The sequence below is a fragment of the Nuphar pumila genome, chromosome 10 (genome assembly GCF_984573655.1).
Source record: "Nuphar pumila chromosome 10, dmNupPumi1.hap1.1, whole genome shotgun sequence".
Classification (NCBI taxonomy): Eukaryota; Viridiplantae; Streptophyta; class Magnoliopsida; order Nymphaeales; family Nymphaeaceae; genus Nuphar; species Nuphar pumila.
Window position 1 is genome coordinate 27,375,721 of NC_143258.1, and position 14,665 is coordinate 27,390,385.

Below are 14,665 nucleotides of genomic sequence, written 5' to 3' on the forward strand. Positions count from 1 at the left end.
GGACACCACCATCAGCAGAAGGTAAGCTTCAATTATGCGTTTGAATAAACAGTAAGATATATATCAGCTGCACCATTGCCTACCAGTTCAAGTTCAACCACTTTCAGCACTAATGAACTCCGAAAACCATATCAGAGAAATCAGATGTGCCATCGCCTAGTAACGCAAGATCAATCACCTTTAACACTGGTGAACTCTAAAAACCCAAATCGTCATACAGACTTTTGAACACACCTTGAATCATCCCAGTAAACCCATAAACTGCTCTTTAATGACAGCCAGCCAATGTATATAGCAGTCTTATAGTTTACAACAAATTAATAGATTAAAAACATAACTCTGCAACTGCCCTCATGTGATTTCAGTAAATATGCTGGGCTGCACAAAGGTAATTATTTGATGGACTGATAGATTACATGAGAGGGTTCCAATAAGAATATGAAATTTTGAACAAGCTTGAAAAGATGATAGTAAGAAGCAATGTGAATTAACAGGAGCAAATACACTATGAATACTGAATACGCAAGAGCAATGTAAAGGTGATGATGTTATCATGTAATGCTAGCAATAAATGGCAAAAATAATGCATACAGGCTAAGGGATGTACTAACACCTAACAAAATTTGATGGTCTATGATGGGATGCCGACATATACATGAAAAGGGCAATCTACTAGACAATAGGCATATGAGACTATATGGTGGTAGGCTGATGAGGAAGATGCCATGTAATGTGAGTGTGAGAGGGTGGTAACACAGCAGGGGATAGAAATAAAATATAGATACAGTTGAGCAAAAGCTACCATTGACACAGGTTTTTAAGGAAGAAATGCTATTAACGACAAAAGGGGATGCCCATAAATATATTGTATAGGAATGGGTCATGCTTCTAGTGATGTGCAAGGAGATAAACAGATCTTAGAATGATATTACAGGAAACAGGACAAGTGATAAAATAAAAAAAAGAGATCATGAGGGATCATGGTGGACGGATCAACAAGCTGATTTGGAAAATGAATGCAGGGTAAATACTACATGTGTTACCTAAATGTAATAGGCTCAAGTGTTGCTGATGGATTAAAGCAATAGACCATCTATGTACAAGCTAATATACAGTGGATATTGTCTGTGGAGTGAATGAAATAACATGTGATGACATAGCCCTCAATGCTCAAGGCAGTAATTGGAAAAATGACGGTTGAGAGAACCATCAATATTCAATCCTGCAAATACCAGCAACAAGATGGCAACAACTCCAGTTTTCCTATTACCCAAAATATTGAGAAATTCAGTGCTAATGCACAGACAACACAAAAAAAAAATTCCAGAAGTTGAACTGGATTTGTGAAGTTCCCATTTCAGGCTTCCTCAACAAAGACCAAGGTAGGGTGCTATGTAATACAAACTGATGATAAGATTCAATGTCAAGCCCTTTATTTGTAGGAGGACTTGAATCAAGACAAGCTTAAGAGTTCCTGCAAACATACCCATTACCTGATACACTTAATTTGTCGGTGTCATATGTAACGGCTATTAAGAAAGTAGCTACTAACATAAGGATTTTAAGCATTGGTATAAACGCCACTGAAATCTACTGACGAGCAGTATTACCAAACCACATACTTGATGCAAAGGATATGCAGAGAGGAATATAACATATGCTATAGACACGCCGATGCACTAGATAACAGAAATGATATAATGAAGTAAAAAAAATAAAATACAGAAAATTGATGAAACACAAAAAACTGAAAGTAAAAGAAGAAGATTTAAATTGTTGTGCCTAAGTTAAGGGCATTATTCCCTGTACGATAAGTCCGCCTGGACATCGCTTGGATGCAGCCATCTAATCAAAATTTTAGATAAATATGCAGAAAACAGTGAAAGGAAAAGGGAATTGGACAATACCAACGCCTAATAGAGGAAATGTGTAATCACTAAAAAAATTATTTCAAATAGGATGTTGTATACAAACAGAAGACCAAATGAGATTTTATTCCAAAGAAATCGTTTACTTCCTGAAGGAATGTTCAACTGCATGGATGAAGTTAATGGCATACCATGCGAGACGTCACAAACAGGATGAAAAAAAATGATGAGCAAGATCAAATATTGTTTTTCAAGACTTATGATGCAGAGCCTTCAAGAAAAGATTTGGCCATGGTACTAAGAGTGATAGTTTGGTCAAAACATAGTATTCAGAGAGATCGATGGAGTCATCGCCAGGGCTCCTCGATTATCAATACAAGAAGCAACTAAAGATGCAAAACACATTGATTAATGCAATGGATTTGCAAGACATGGCATGATATATAATACCAGAAATCACAGATAATGGAATGCTCATGTAACACTGTTACGCCATGACAATGAATATCAAATAAACGAGATGGCAGAAATGAGAAACATCTTCTCACCTGATCGTGCGGATTGAAGCTCCTGGATGCCAACCGTTGGAAGTTCGTTTCTTGAATGGCAATGAAAAGACAGAGGGATAACAATCGTAATGCAGAGAGGAAGAAAGATAGATTGGGGAAGAAGAAAGGGGGTTTAAGAGATGGGATAAGCCGGATGTTCCAAATCGGGATCCCCCCTTTTGGCTCCCAACGTCCTTCCCTTTTTAAAGATTATCAGGAGGTTTTACAAAAAAAATCGGCTCTTTTGAAATTTTCTAAACCGAATTTTGAAAGCATTTGAAAATCTTCAAACAAATTTTTGAAAAATTTTGAAACTCGCCAATCTTTGAGAAGAGGACGGCGTTCTTTTCTGAAGGAAGATTTTTGAGTTCAAAGCTTAGGTAAAATGAGAGTTTCACGGTGGCGCCGTTTGGGGGTTAAAAAAAAGAAGAACCGGGTAAAACGGGTTATGTTTTCTTCTTTTCTTTTTTTTTAAGGTGGTGCCACCTCAGCCGGTTTAAGAAAACTTTTTGAAATAAAAATATTTATTTGTTTTTCTTTATGGGAAGCTCTAGTAAGGAACCACCTATGTGTGGGCCCACTGATTATTCTATTTAAATAAATAAAACTGAAAATTAAAGAGAGGGTTTTATAAATTGGTGGCACTGTTTGAAAATAAGAGAAATACTTGAGAATTTGAGTGTGACGCCACTTCAGGGTGGGTCCCACATCATTTTATTTGAAGTAAAAGCACAATAAATTCTTTTTGGGATTTTTATAATAGTAGGCTAGTTTAGAAAATACGAAGTAAAAATTGGTTTGATTTCAAAATTTTAGAAGGAAAGTGGTCCTTCAGGGCAAAATATAAAAAAAAAATGCAGAGATTTTGTAAAGAAACTGAGAGTCCTTTTGCAAAAGTTTGAAGTAAAATCTTCTATATTTAAGGTTGTGTCCCCTTCTTTCCAACTGAGGAAATTTTAAAATCAATATCAAAACTATCCAGATCGTTTTCCTGAGAAAACTTTTGTAATTCGGAGTCCTGGGGGTTAAGATGAGAGGAACTGACAATTTTGAAAAGCCCAGGGCTTTAAAATCAATTTTGAAATATTTAAAACTCGAATCTGGATTGATAATTTTGAAAATCCGGAGTTCTAGATCTCGAAATGACATGCTGTGCAGTGAAGTGATACGAAATGCTCATGCGATGACATGCAAAGACATGTCTCATGAAATGCCACTCTGAATCAGGAATTGGAAATTCTAGCTTCTTGTCAAGAATAGGATTTTGAAAATTTGCAGTTTGAAGATAAAATAGAGAAATTTGGAGCATTGAGAGTGAGTTTTGGATTTTCTGCAAGGTCTAATCTCAGAGAATGACCATTTTGCCCTCCAGTGATTTCAGAGAACCGAAATATGATGATTGGTGGAGATATCAGAAAGGTGAGTGAAAATTTGGGGTGTTTACAGATGCCCCTCTTTGCTACTAAGCCAGTTTGTGGCCGAGCTTAGTGGCAAAGAAAACACACCAAATTTGGGCTAATAAAAAAAATGCCCTAGTTAGAACGATCTGACCGGGTATAGAGATATTAGCCTTATGAAGATGGTAGATATGGAATAGGTAATGAAGAGGGAAGATTCGCTCTGTGGCAGTAGAGTTCAGGTTTTTTCCCTTAACCTGGATGGGACAGAAAATGCTTTGCATGGGAAAAGGCTCAGGTTTGATCCTTCGGCCTGGTTGGGGAATGGAATATCTCATCGAAATGAGACTCAGGTTTGTACCCTTAACCTGATTGGGCAGAAAATGAAATACCTCATCAAATAAGGCTCATGTTTGTACCCTTATCCTGATTGGGCGGAAAATGAAATACCTCATCAAATAAGACTCAGGTTTGTACCCTTATCCTGATTGGGCAGAAAATGAAATACCTCATCAAAGGAGGCTCAGGTTTGTACCCTTATCCTGATTGGGCGGAAAATGAAATACCTCATAAAAGGAGGCTCAGGTTTGTCCCCTTAACCTGATCGGGGAGAAAATGAATGGAATCCTCGAAGGAGGAGACCATGATGGAACCTTCGAATTTTGCACAATAAATCTGACAAGGGTTTTGCAAAAGGAAGGAAAATGGGGTCCCTAAAGCTTGAAAAGGGATTGATCTTGAGCGTCTCATTGTTGAGACTAAATAGCTTTTGAAATTGCCTTTTGCGATAAAATGATTGGTGGTTCGACCTCGAACCGAAATTGGACTGTCTGTGGTTGGACAGTGGGGACACAGGGAAGTGTGTGAATCTGAGAGCCCAGGCGCTCAGATTATAAAAAGAAAGGAAGGAATCTTGAAAACTCCCGTGATCAAATCCTAAAGAGGGATTGAAAATGGTGTCAGGTTGTATAAAAAACGGACATCAAGCTCTCACTTCACGTCAGGATAGCTAGAAAATATTGTCAAAATATTGAGAATTTTGTTGTTGATTCAAAGTATTTGAAAATGGTACACATTGTTGCAAAAATATTCCTTCTTTTCTACATGAAGTATTACCTCCAAACGAGATTGACTTCGTAGAATCAAGATTTTGGAATCCAAATTACTTGTGATTGACCTTCTTCAAGGAAGCTATCAATTTCCTTGATATGAACAGGAAAGAGAGAATCTAATATTACGAAAGCAATTGATGAAAGAATATTGATAATAGAATTTCACAATTTTAAAGAAGATTCTTGATAGATTTGGCAGCTTGATATCCTGGGACCTTTTATCATGATAATCTTTTTGCACTCTTTTGGGCTTTCTTGGGCTTCGAGTTAGTTTATTACATCATCCTTCATTTTGGAGATGTCCTGACTTTTTCTCTTTTTCTTTTTCCTCTCTTGCTCTCTTTTTGGAAGGGTACATCACAAACTCCTTCAACTTGGAGATGTTTCAATTCTTCTTTGCCTCAGGGATTATGTTGATGATATTGGCTCATGGGTCGGAGATCTTTGGATGATAGCAGAAATTAAATATCTTTTAGGGATTGTCAGGAGGTTCATCACATCTGCCTTCATCTCGACAGTGCTTTGGACTTTCCTTGGAAGGATCCGTCACAAACTCCGTCATCTTGGAGATAATCCAAATCTTCTTTGGCCTCGGCGATCTAACTCGCATAATTTGCCTTCATCTTGACGAAAATTGAGAGATCCCTTTTGTAGATATTTAATTGCAACTTAGGTGATTTTGAGGAGACAGGGTTTGGGTGAATTCTCTCTTTTTCTAGCGCTCAGGATATTTCCATTGCCTCATTTTTACAAGAATGGTCTTTAGAGATGTGTCATAACTGCGATCAATATCCATCATTTATGACTTTGTAATAACATTGAATTTTCTTTGCCGACCATATCGAGGATTTATCCTTCATCCTTTTGGTTGACCAATGGAAAGAATTTGGATTTTGGAATCTCTCTTCGCGAAAGTTTCACTCTTTTGAAAGTAATGCTGGAGGTAAAGATTTGTGCAATAAAAATTCTGAAATCAACAAGTAATTGATTGACAAATTGACAAAATGTTATTGAAATCCTTGGTGAAAAAGAGCATTTGAAGTCCGACTTAACGCGTTCGTGACGAAAATTATCCTCTCCTTTCCCCAAAGGAGAAGACTCAGGCTTAGCCCTTACCTGAATAGGAAATGGAAATTACTCCTCTCTTCCCTGAAGAGGAGGTGTTTGCAAAACGAACTTTTGAAGAGAAATTAAGCTTTCGTCAAAGCTCCCTAATATTAGGCTTCTCTTATGGAAAGGGTGCCGATAATAGTGAGGTCGAAAAATTGGGTCATGAAAGGAACGAGTCCATCACACTCTCCCTATAAAGAGGGTCCTCCATGACGAAAATGGCCTAGTATGAAAATTGGGGGGGCACAAGAAAAATGAGTCTCCGTCGAGCCTCTCCCTTTTAAAAGGGTTCCTTGTGTGAAATTGCAAATTGTTTTGCAAACGGTTCACGAAGATGCGAGTCCCTTCAAACTATCTCTGAAAAGGGGCTAGGTGAACGAATTGGATAGCAAGCGAAAAGAACGAGCTCCCTCGAACTCTCCCTAAAAGGGTCTCTCGCAAGAGAAAATGATTGAAATTTGGATATTGAGCCAATAGACGGAATGAATACGACCATGATTGGCAAAGGTGACCCGCAGGTCGAAAATGATTGAGATAGAATTGGTAACCCGAAGGTTTGAAGTTGGATGACGTAACGGTCGACATTGAGAATTGATTGACCCAAAGGTCGAAGTTGTGTGACCCGAAGGTCAAAATTGAGAATTGAATGACCCGAAGGTCGAAATTGGAAATTGAATTACCTGAAGGTCAAAATTGGAACTTGAGTGACCCGTAGGTCGAAATTGGAAATTGGATGACCTGACGGTCGAAATTGAAAATTTGAATGATCCGAAGATTTAAATTAGAAATTGGTGGGCAAAAGGTCAAATTTGAGAAATTGACTGACCCTGAGGATCAAAATGACTTGAATCACCTTAGGAGAATAAATGGCTCGAGTCAGAGCTTGAATAAGGTAAAGAGATCACGAGTCGAAACTCGGATCAACAGAGGAGAATGAAGAGCTCGAGTCAGAGCTCGAATAAAGTAAAGAGATTATGAGTCAGAACTCAGATCAACAAAGGATAATTTGAGAAAAGGACCTGAGTTGGAACTAGGATCTTCAAAGGAAAAATAATTTAAAGAAAAACCAGAGTCGGAACTCGGATCTTTAAAGGAAAAATAATTTGAAGAAAAGCCCGAGTCGGAACTCGGATCTTCAAAAGAAAAAATAATTTTAAGAGAAAACCAGAGTCAAAACTCGGATCTTCAAAGGAAAAATATAAACCAACTTGAAAGTTGGATTTTGAAAATGTACCAGTTCGAGCACTGGATTTTAAAAATGTACCAGTTTGAGCACTGGATTTTTGAAAATATACCAGTTCGAGCACTGGATTTTGAAATAATACCAGTTCGAGCACTAGATTTTTTGAAATAATACCAGTTCAAGCACTGGATTTTGGTTCAGTGTTGGTGATTGTCTTTCAATTTTGAATAACAATTAGGAATTGTGATGGGACTGTTTGTTGAAATCCCAATACTGACCAAATTAATATTAATGCAGTTGAATGCAAATTGATGCACATGAATGTATAAGTGTGTAAAATGGGGAATTTGTTTATCTTGCCTGCATACAGAACCAATTTTTTTTTTTTAAATGCCCCAGTGTAACTGGGAAAAGAAAGTTTGATCCTTATTGAAGAAAATAGGAAGATTACAAGGGTATAATAGATGCTTTAAGTATAGAACTTTTTCAAGTGTCGAGCATTAATGGGATCTGGTAATTCTACCCCATCGGCATTGATGAGCTGATACGAGTTGTGGGGTAATGCTTCTTTGACGACATAGGGACCTTCCCAATTTGGCGACCATTTCCCGTCGAGATGGTGCTTGAGCTAGGCCGTAGATCGAAGTACTAAATCATTGACTTTGAATCTCCTTTCGATGACAGATTTCGCATATTTTCTAGCTATTCTCTGGCGATAGGATTGAGCATGCTCTGCTGCTTTTAGTCATCTCTCGTCGAGCAAGTCTAGATGTACCAGTTGCTGCTATTGGTATTGATCAAGAGGTAATTGTAGGAGTGATGCAAATTTAAAAGCGGGCTTCTGAACATGCAGAGGTAATACTACTTCTGTTCCGTAGACCAGCTCTGATGGAGTAGCATTTTTTGGAGTGTGAATGGTAGTCCGGTAGGCCCATATTGCATCGTGGATCTTCTCATGTCAGTCATGACCTGTTTCCATAGTTCGCTCCAAGATACGAATTAATATCTTGTTGGTAGCTTCTGCCTGACCATTCCCTTGAGGATAATATGGAGTGGAGAAATGATGATGAATTTTGAACTTTGAGCAAAATGTCTTCATTCTTTCGTTCTTGAAGTGACTGTCATTATCTGACACGATGTCGTGTGGGATGCCGAAACGGCAAAGGATGCTCTTGTGAATAAAAGAGACCACGTGTCGGCCTTCTACTGTGCGGAGGGTGATCGCTTCTGCCCATTTGGTGAAATATTTTGTTGCGGCAAGGAAGTATTTATGGCCATTTGAAGCAGAGGGAGTGATGGGACCTACGACGTCAAAGGCCCACATAGAGAACGGCTATGGAGAGACAACAGATTGCAGATATGTTGCTGGAGCATGAATACAGGGTGCATGTATCTAGTATTGAACACACTTCTTCACAAAATGGTAACAGTCTTGCTGCATAGTCTTCCAATAGTAACTTGCTTTGATGATCTGCTTGACAAGGGTTTGGTAGCCGATGTGGCCACCACAGATGCCTTTGTGTGCTTCTCGTACGACTTCTTCGGCTTCATCTTCGTCTAAGCATCTGGAATATTCTGAATTGAATCCACGACGATGAAGGACATTGGCCAGAATGAAATATCGGGTAGACATGCGCTGAATTGCTCGCTGCTCTTTCTTTGAGAGTTCTGGAGGAAATTCACTGGTTTCTATGAAAGTTTTGATATTGTAATACCAAGGCTTCTTCTTTTGTTCAACTTGGTTTACTTGTTCTGTTAGAAGGAAGGCAGGTTGGTCAAGTCTGCCAATTTCAAAAGAGCGACAAGATTCTCTGTTCTTGAATGCCATAATGGAGCCTAGGCTGGCTAGGCTATCAGCTACTTGATTAAAATCTCTCTTGATATGGAAGAGCTGAAATTCTTCAAACTTGCTGACAAGAGCTGAGACAATTTTCTGATAAGGAAATAACTTTTGATCCTTGACTTGCCATTCGGCTTGGACTTGATTGACGACGAGTAATGAGTCATCGTAAGCCTGTACTCTCTTGACATTGAAGTCTAGTAGAATCTTTAGACCTTGTATCAGGGCATCGTACTCAGCCATATTGTGGGTGCATTGAAAATCTAACTTGAGAGAAAATGGAATCATCTCCTTCTCAGGAGTGATTAATAAGATCCCAATGCCTATTCCAGCCATATTCTTGGAACCATCGAAAAATAAATTCCAGATTGGATATTGCATATTTGCTCATCAGGGAAGTCATCTTCGGCTTTTACTTCTTCTGCCAAAGGAAAATCTGCCAATTGATCTGCAATTGCTTGTCCTTTGATTGAGTGCTGGGAGACATATTCCAAGTCATATTGCATTAGCAAGACTTGCCATTTGGCGACTCATCCACTGAGAAAAGGTTGCTCTAAAATGTACTTGAGAGGATTGAGTTTAGACAAAATTTTGACTTCAGACGCCAGTAGGTAGTGTCTTAGCTTCTGACACATCCATACCAAGGCTAGGCAGGTCTTCTCTATTTGAGAGTATTTCTTTTCATAGTCTATGAAAGTCTTACTCACATAATAAATAATGTGCTCTATCAAGTTGCCTTCTTTGTATTGTGCCAAGAATCCGCCGCATGCGACTTGATTAACTGATATGTACAACAAAAGGGGTTTTCCCAATTTTGGCGGCTTCAGGACAGGAGGATTGAGAAGATACTTCTTCATCCGATCGAACGATTGCTGACATTCTGGTCCCCATTCAAACTTCACTCATTTTCTGAGCAAGTGATTGAAAGGCTCACATCTCATTGCCAAGTTGGAAATAAATTGTCGAATTGATTGCATACGTCCCTGAAGGCTACACAATTCTTTGAGATTTGTTGAGGGTGGCATATCAATGATAGCCTTTACTTTGGCTGGGTCAACTTCAATTCCCTTTTTGCTGACCAGAAAACCTAACAGTTTGCCTGATTCGACTCCAAAAACACACTTTTGGGGGTTAAGTCTTAACTTATAAAGAATGAGCTGTTTAAACACTTGATCAAGAGCTTCGATGTGATCATCTTCCTCTTTGGATTTCACGAGGATATCATGAACATGCGCATCCATGATTTTGCGCATCTGATCATGAAAGATGACGGTCATCGCACGTTGATATGTTGCTCCAGCATTTTTGAGTCCAAATGTCATGATTGTATAACAAAAGGTGCCCCAAGGCGTAGTGAAGGAAGTTTTTGATTGGTCATGGGCGGCCAACTTAATCTGGTTATAGCCGGAATATCCGTCCATAAAAGAGAACATGGCATGTCCTATTGTGCTTTCGACTAGAAGATCAATGCTTGGAAGTGGATAATCATCTTTCGAAGTTGCTTTATTGAGGTCTCTGAAGTCTATGCAAATCCTCACTTTGCCATTTTTCTTTGAAACAACGACAATATTGGCTAACCAATCTGGGTAGTCAATAGTTCGGATGAATCCTGCTTTGAGTAAGTCATCGAGTCCTTCTTTGACTTGTTGTTCTATTCTGGGATTCATTTTCCTCAATTTTTGCTTAACTGGCTTAGCATCTGGCTTTAAAACAAGACGGTGTTCGACCAATTTGGAGTCTAAGCCCGGCATATCTTCATATGTCCATGCAAACACTTCTTCATGTTGCTTGAGAAAATTAGTGAGCCTCTCCTTCTCTTCCGGACTTAGACTGGTACTGATCTTTAGAATCTTGGGACTGTCCTCTGAACTGATATTGACATCTTCAGTCGGGTCTTGGACTATAACTGATGGTTCATCCTGCTTCTAAGCTGAGGAAAATTCTGACAATTCTTAAAGAGATTGATCAAATTCTGCATAATCATCTGACTGCTTTACAACCTTGCCATCTTCGGTGCTCGCTTTGACTCGGTGAATTGCAGTCAATTTCTGAAAAGCCTTTGGATTGATAATGAGCTTCTTGATTGCTCGGGAAGACATTCTGAAATTTTAGATAAGAAATTTGATTCAGGAAAAATTGCCCATCATAATACAAATAGTGTTTGAAAAGAATCATGCATAAAATGAGGAGATAGAGAAGGGAAATAGATGGCATCCAGATAGACAAAGAAACTTGAAATTTTATTGACTTTGAATTGATCACAGATATTGATAGAATGAGACATTTATTTTGAAAAGAATAGAAAGGAAATAACAAATGGTTCTCAATGTGCTCCCTTAACAAAAAAAGTCTTCTCTTGTGAGCCTTCGTTGGAGAATCCTAGTCCTGCTCTATGGGGACGGTGCTTTTGAATCATTGGTTCGATGCAACCGTCTTCGTTTTTACCCAGTCCTTTGAAGGGTTGATAACCATGCTTTAGAAGTAAATCAAATCCCTTTCTTGCTTTCATGAACTGTGGAAACAACGGATGATCTTTGAGAGTGATGTAGTTGATCCGACCTCCAATCTTATAGAATTTAGGACCTCTCCATCGAGTCATGGCTACAGTGTGCAGAGATGACTTTGATGTCTGGAGTATTTCTAGACTTTCTCTGAGACTGATTTCTTCACTTTCCCTAATGCTAGGGATATCTGTTGTGAATATCGGTCGAGGGATCATGGGCTGCGGGAGCCTTTCTTCTGGGTCTTCTTCCAGTAGAGTTGTGATCATTCCACCTTTGGACCATTTTACGCATTGATGAAGGGTGGAAGGTATTGCATTTGCATTATAAATCTACGTCCTTCCGAGCAGCAGATTGTAGGTGGGTGGCACATTGACCACATGAAAGAGCACTGAATGCACTGAGTAATTGATAAACACTTCCAGAAATATCTTTCCTTTAGCCGTTTGACCATGATTGTCAAATCCATATATAGTGACAGGATCTGGAATGTACTCTTCTTCCTTGATGCCTAGTGCCTTCGCGGTCATTTTAGGACATATGTTGAGGCTCCAACCAGTACATGGGGTACTGTCATCCCTCTTACTCGAACGATGATGTACATAGCATTATTATGAAAGGAGTGAGGTTTTGGAAGGTCCTCATCCAAGAAGGTGATTGGTGCATTTGTCATGGCTGAATTCACAATTTGAGCCATGTCTTCAGGCGTGATACTGGATTTGACTTTAGTTTTTCTAAGCAAATCGTTCAGTACTTGTTGATGCTTGCAAGAACTCTTGGCTAAGTCCAAAATTGAAACATTGGACAAAGCGGTCAGTGGCTTTTGAGTTTCCTTTTCCGGCATGGGCTTAATGAACTGATTAAGGAATTCAGGAATTCCTTTTAATTTCTTCGGGGATTGACTTTATAGGTTCCTCAGATACTTTTAGCTTGTCGAATGCTGAAATTATGTTCATCTTCTTAGTGGTTGGTGCTGCTTGTCGTAGCACTAACACCTGATGCTGAACTTGGAGATCTAAAAGGGAACACAGCTTGATGTGTTCTTGAGGTAGAAATGGTTGTTCAGATATCACTGCTGTGGTGCGCAGAGGAAATGGCTGATTAAGAATGTCCATTTTTTCTTCTTCATCACCTTCCACCAAAAGATTCTTGTCAATGTAATCTTGTACAATATTCTTGAGAACAAAACAGTTCTTAGTGTTATGTCCCACTGTTCTGTGGAACTTGCAGAATTGGTCTTTCCATTTCCCCATAGACACAGGGGGATCGGCCAGTCTTGGCAACTTGATCATTTCCTTCGACAGCATGTACTCGAGCACATCTTCGAGTGATTGGTCGAGAGGAGTGAATTTTCTGTCGTAGCCCCATCCTTCATGTTTGGTCTTTTCGCGTAGTTTTGGCCCCTGATCTTGCTGGAGGGGCTTGCTGTATTGAGGAGCAGGCTTCCCTTTCTGATCACTTTTGTTATTTGAATTGTCTATGTTGTAGCAGTAATCCTTCTTTTGCCCTTTGTAATGACTGTTGTTGCTGTTGTTGTTGGCAGAGTAGGTAAAGTGAGTTTTCTTCTTCTGTTCACCTTGGGAGTTATTTTTGGGAAATGTGAAGCCTTCATAGACTCCATTCTCCACACTTAGCTCGAGTCATTCGGCTCGTTTAGTCAACTCAATGAAAGTTCTGGATGGTGCGGTGGAGATTAATCCTCTCAGAGGTTGCGAAAAATTGTTAAGGATCAACGATAAAGCATGTCTTTCTGATATAGGATCCCTCATTTTGTTGCAGGCTGATCTCCATCTATGAATGAAATCCCGTGCCTTTTCATTTTCATTCTGCCTTACATTGCAGAGATGTCTTAATGTTGGGAGTGCTTCTGTGTTGAACATGAAGCGTTCAATAAATAAATTCACAACTTTATCGAACTCCTTGAGCTCGATAGGATTGATATGCTCGACATACCATTTAGCTGCAACTCCTTCCAAGCTTTGGGGAAAACATAGAAATAGTGCTTTGTTGTCTCTCTTGAATCTTGAGCACTCTGCGAAAAACGTGGCAAGATGAGCTTTCGGGTCGCCAGAACCGTCGAACTTGATGAACTTGCGGGGTAAATTCTTCAGATTTTCATCCCCTTCTAGGCCATCATAGAAGTCTTCGCTAGTGAAAACTTTCTTGCCCTTGTCGCGGGCTTGCAAATCTTCAACAACTCTAGCAATTTCCCTGAATTGTGCTTGCAGGGGATCTTCTGCGATCAGACTTTTTAGTTTGCGGCTCCCCCTTTGTTCCCAATCATATTTCTGAAACGTTGGAGGCACCTCATATTCTTCATCGGTGTCTTCTGCTGATTCTGTTTCATCTGAAATTTTCTCTCGCTGAACCTGCTTCTTGGAAGTCTTTATTGATTTCTTAACCTTTTGACCGTGGAACTTCTGCCTAAACGGATTCTTCTCTGAACTGGTCTTAACCTGTTCACTCATCATTTTGTTCATCAGTTTCTGGAACATAGCATACATCTGCGGATCTATGCCATCGTCTTCTGGTTGTTGACCTTGACTTCTGACGGATCTGAGAGAATCCATTTCTCCTTCTGAGGCTGAGGAGTACTGAGGTGATGTTGTTTTTCTTCCTGATCTTGTCCAAACCATCAATTGTTGCGGATGCTCTCCGCAGGGCAAAGACCTGATTAGATTTTGAAGGAGTTTCTTTCTTGGAAGAAATATTTGCTGGAAATATGGTAGACAATTTGAAAAGATATCCCATTACTAGGGATTGAGTCATCGCAGGAATCACGACAATTGTGTTGTCATTCTTTGAAAGAGAAATAAACAACGAAAAATGTGCCTTGTTACCTAGGCGAGGTCGTCAAACCACGATAGAAAGAGAGAAAATTTTATTGAAATGAGAAAAATATGATTTTATTGATCTTGACAGAGAGGTGGAAGACAAACAATTTGCCACCATTTATGATAGTCGGCAGACACTTTAGGACCAGGAAAGAATTTAAGAGTAACAAAGGAATCCCAGCTGTAGCGGGCAGAAAGATATGCCCCGGACCATTGTGCGGAAGTGAGATCGAATTCTGCCATAGCTTCTGATAGTAGTCGAGCTTCGACGT

The 14,665-nt window shown here is 39.4% G+C and overlaps 1 pseudogene; it reads right to left on the reverse strand.

Moving 5' to 3' along the window:
- Window positions 1–1,093: 1,093 nt before the first annotated feature.
- Window positions 1,094–14,027, reverse strand: LOC149826585 (putative sugar phosphate/phosphate translocator At1g48230; annotated as a pseudogene).
- Between the last annotated feature and the right edge of the window lie 638 nt (window positions 14,028–14,665).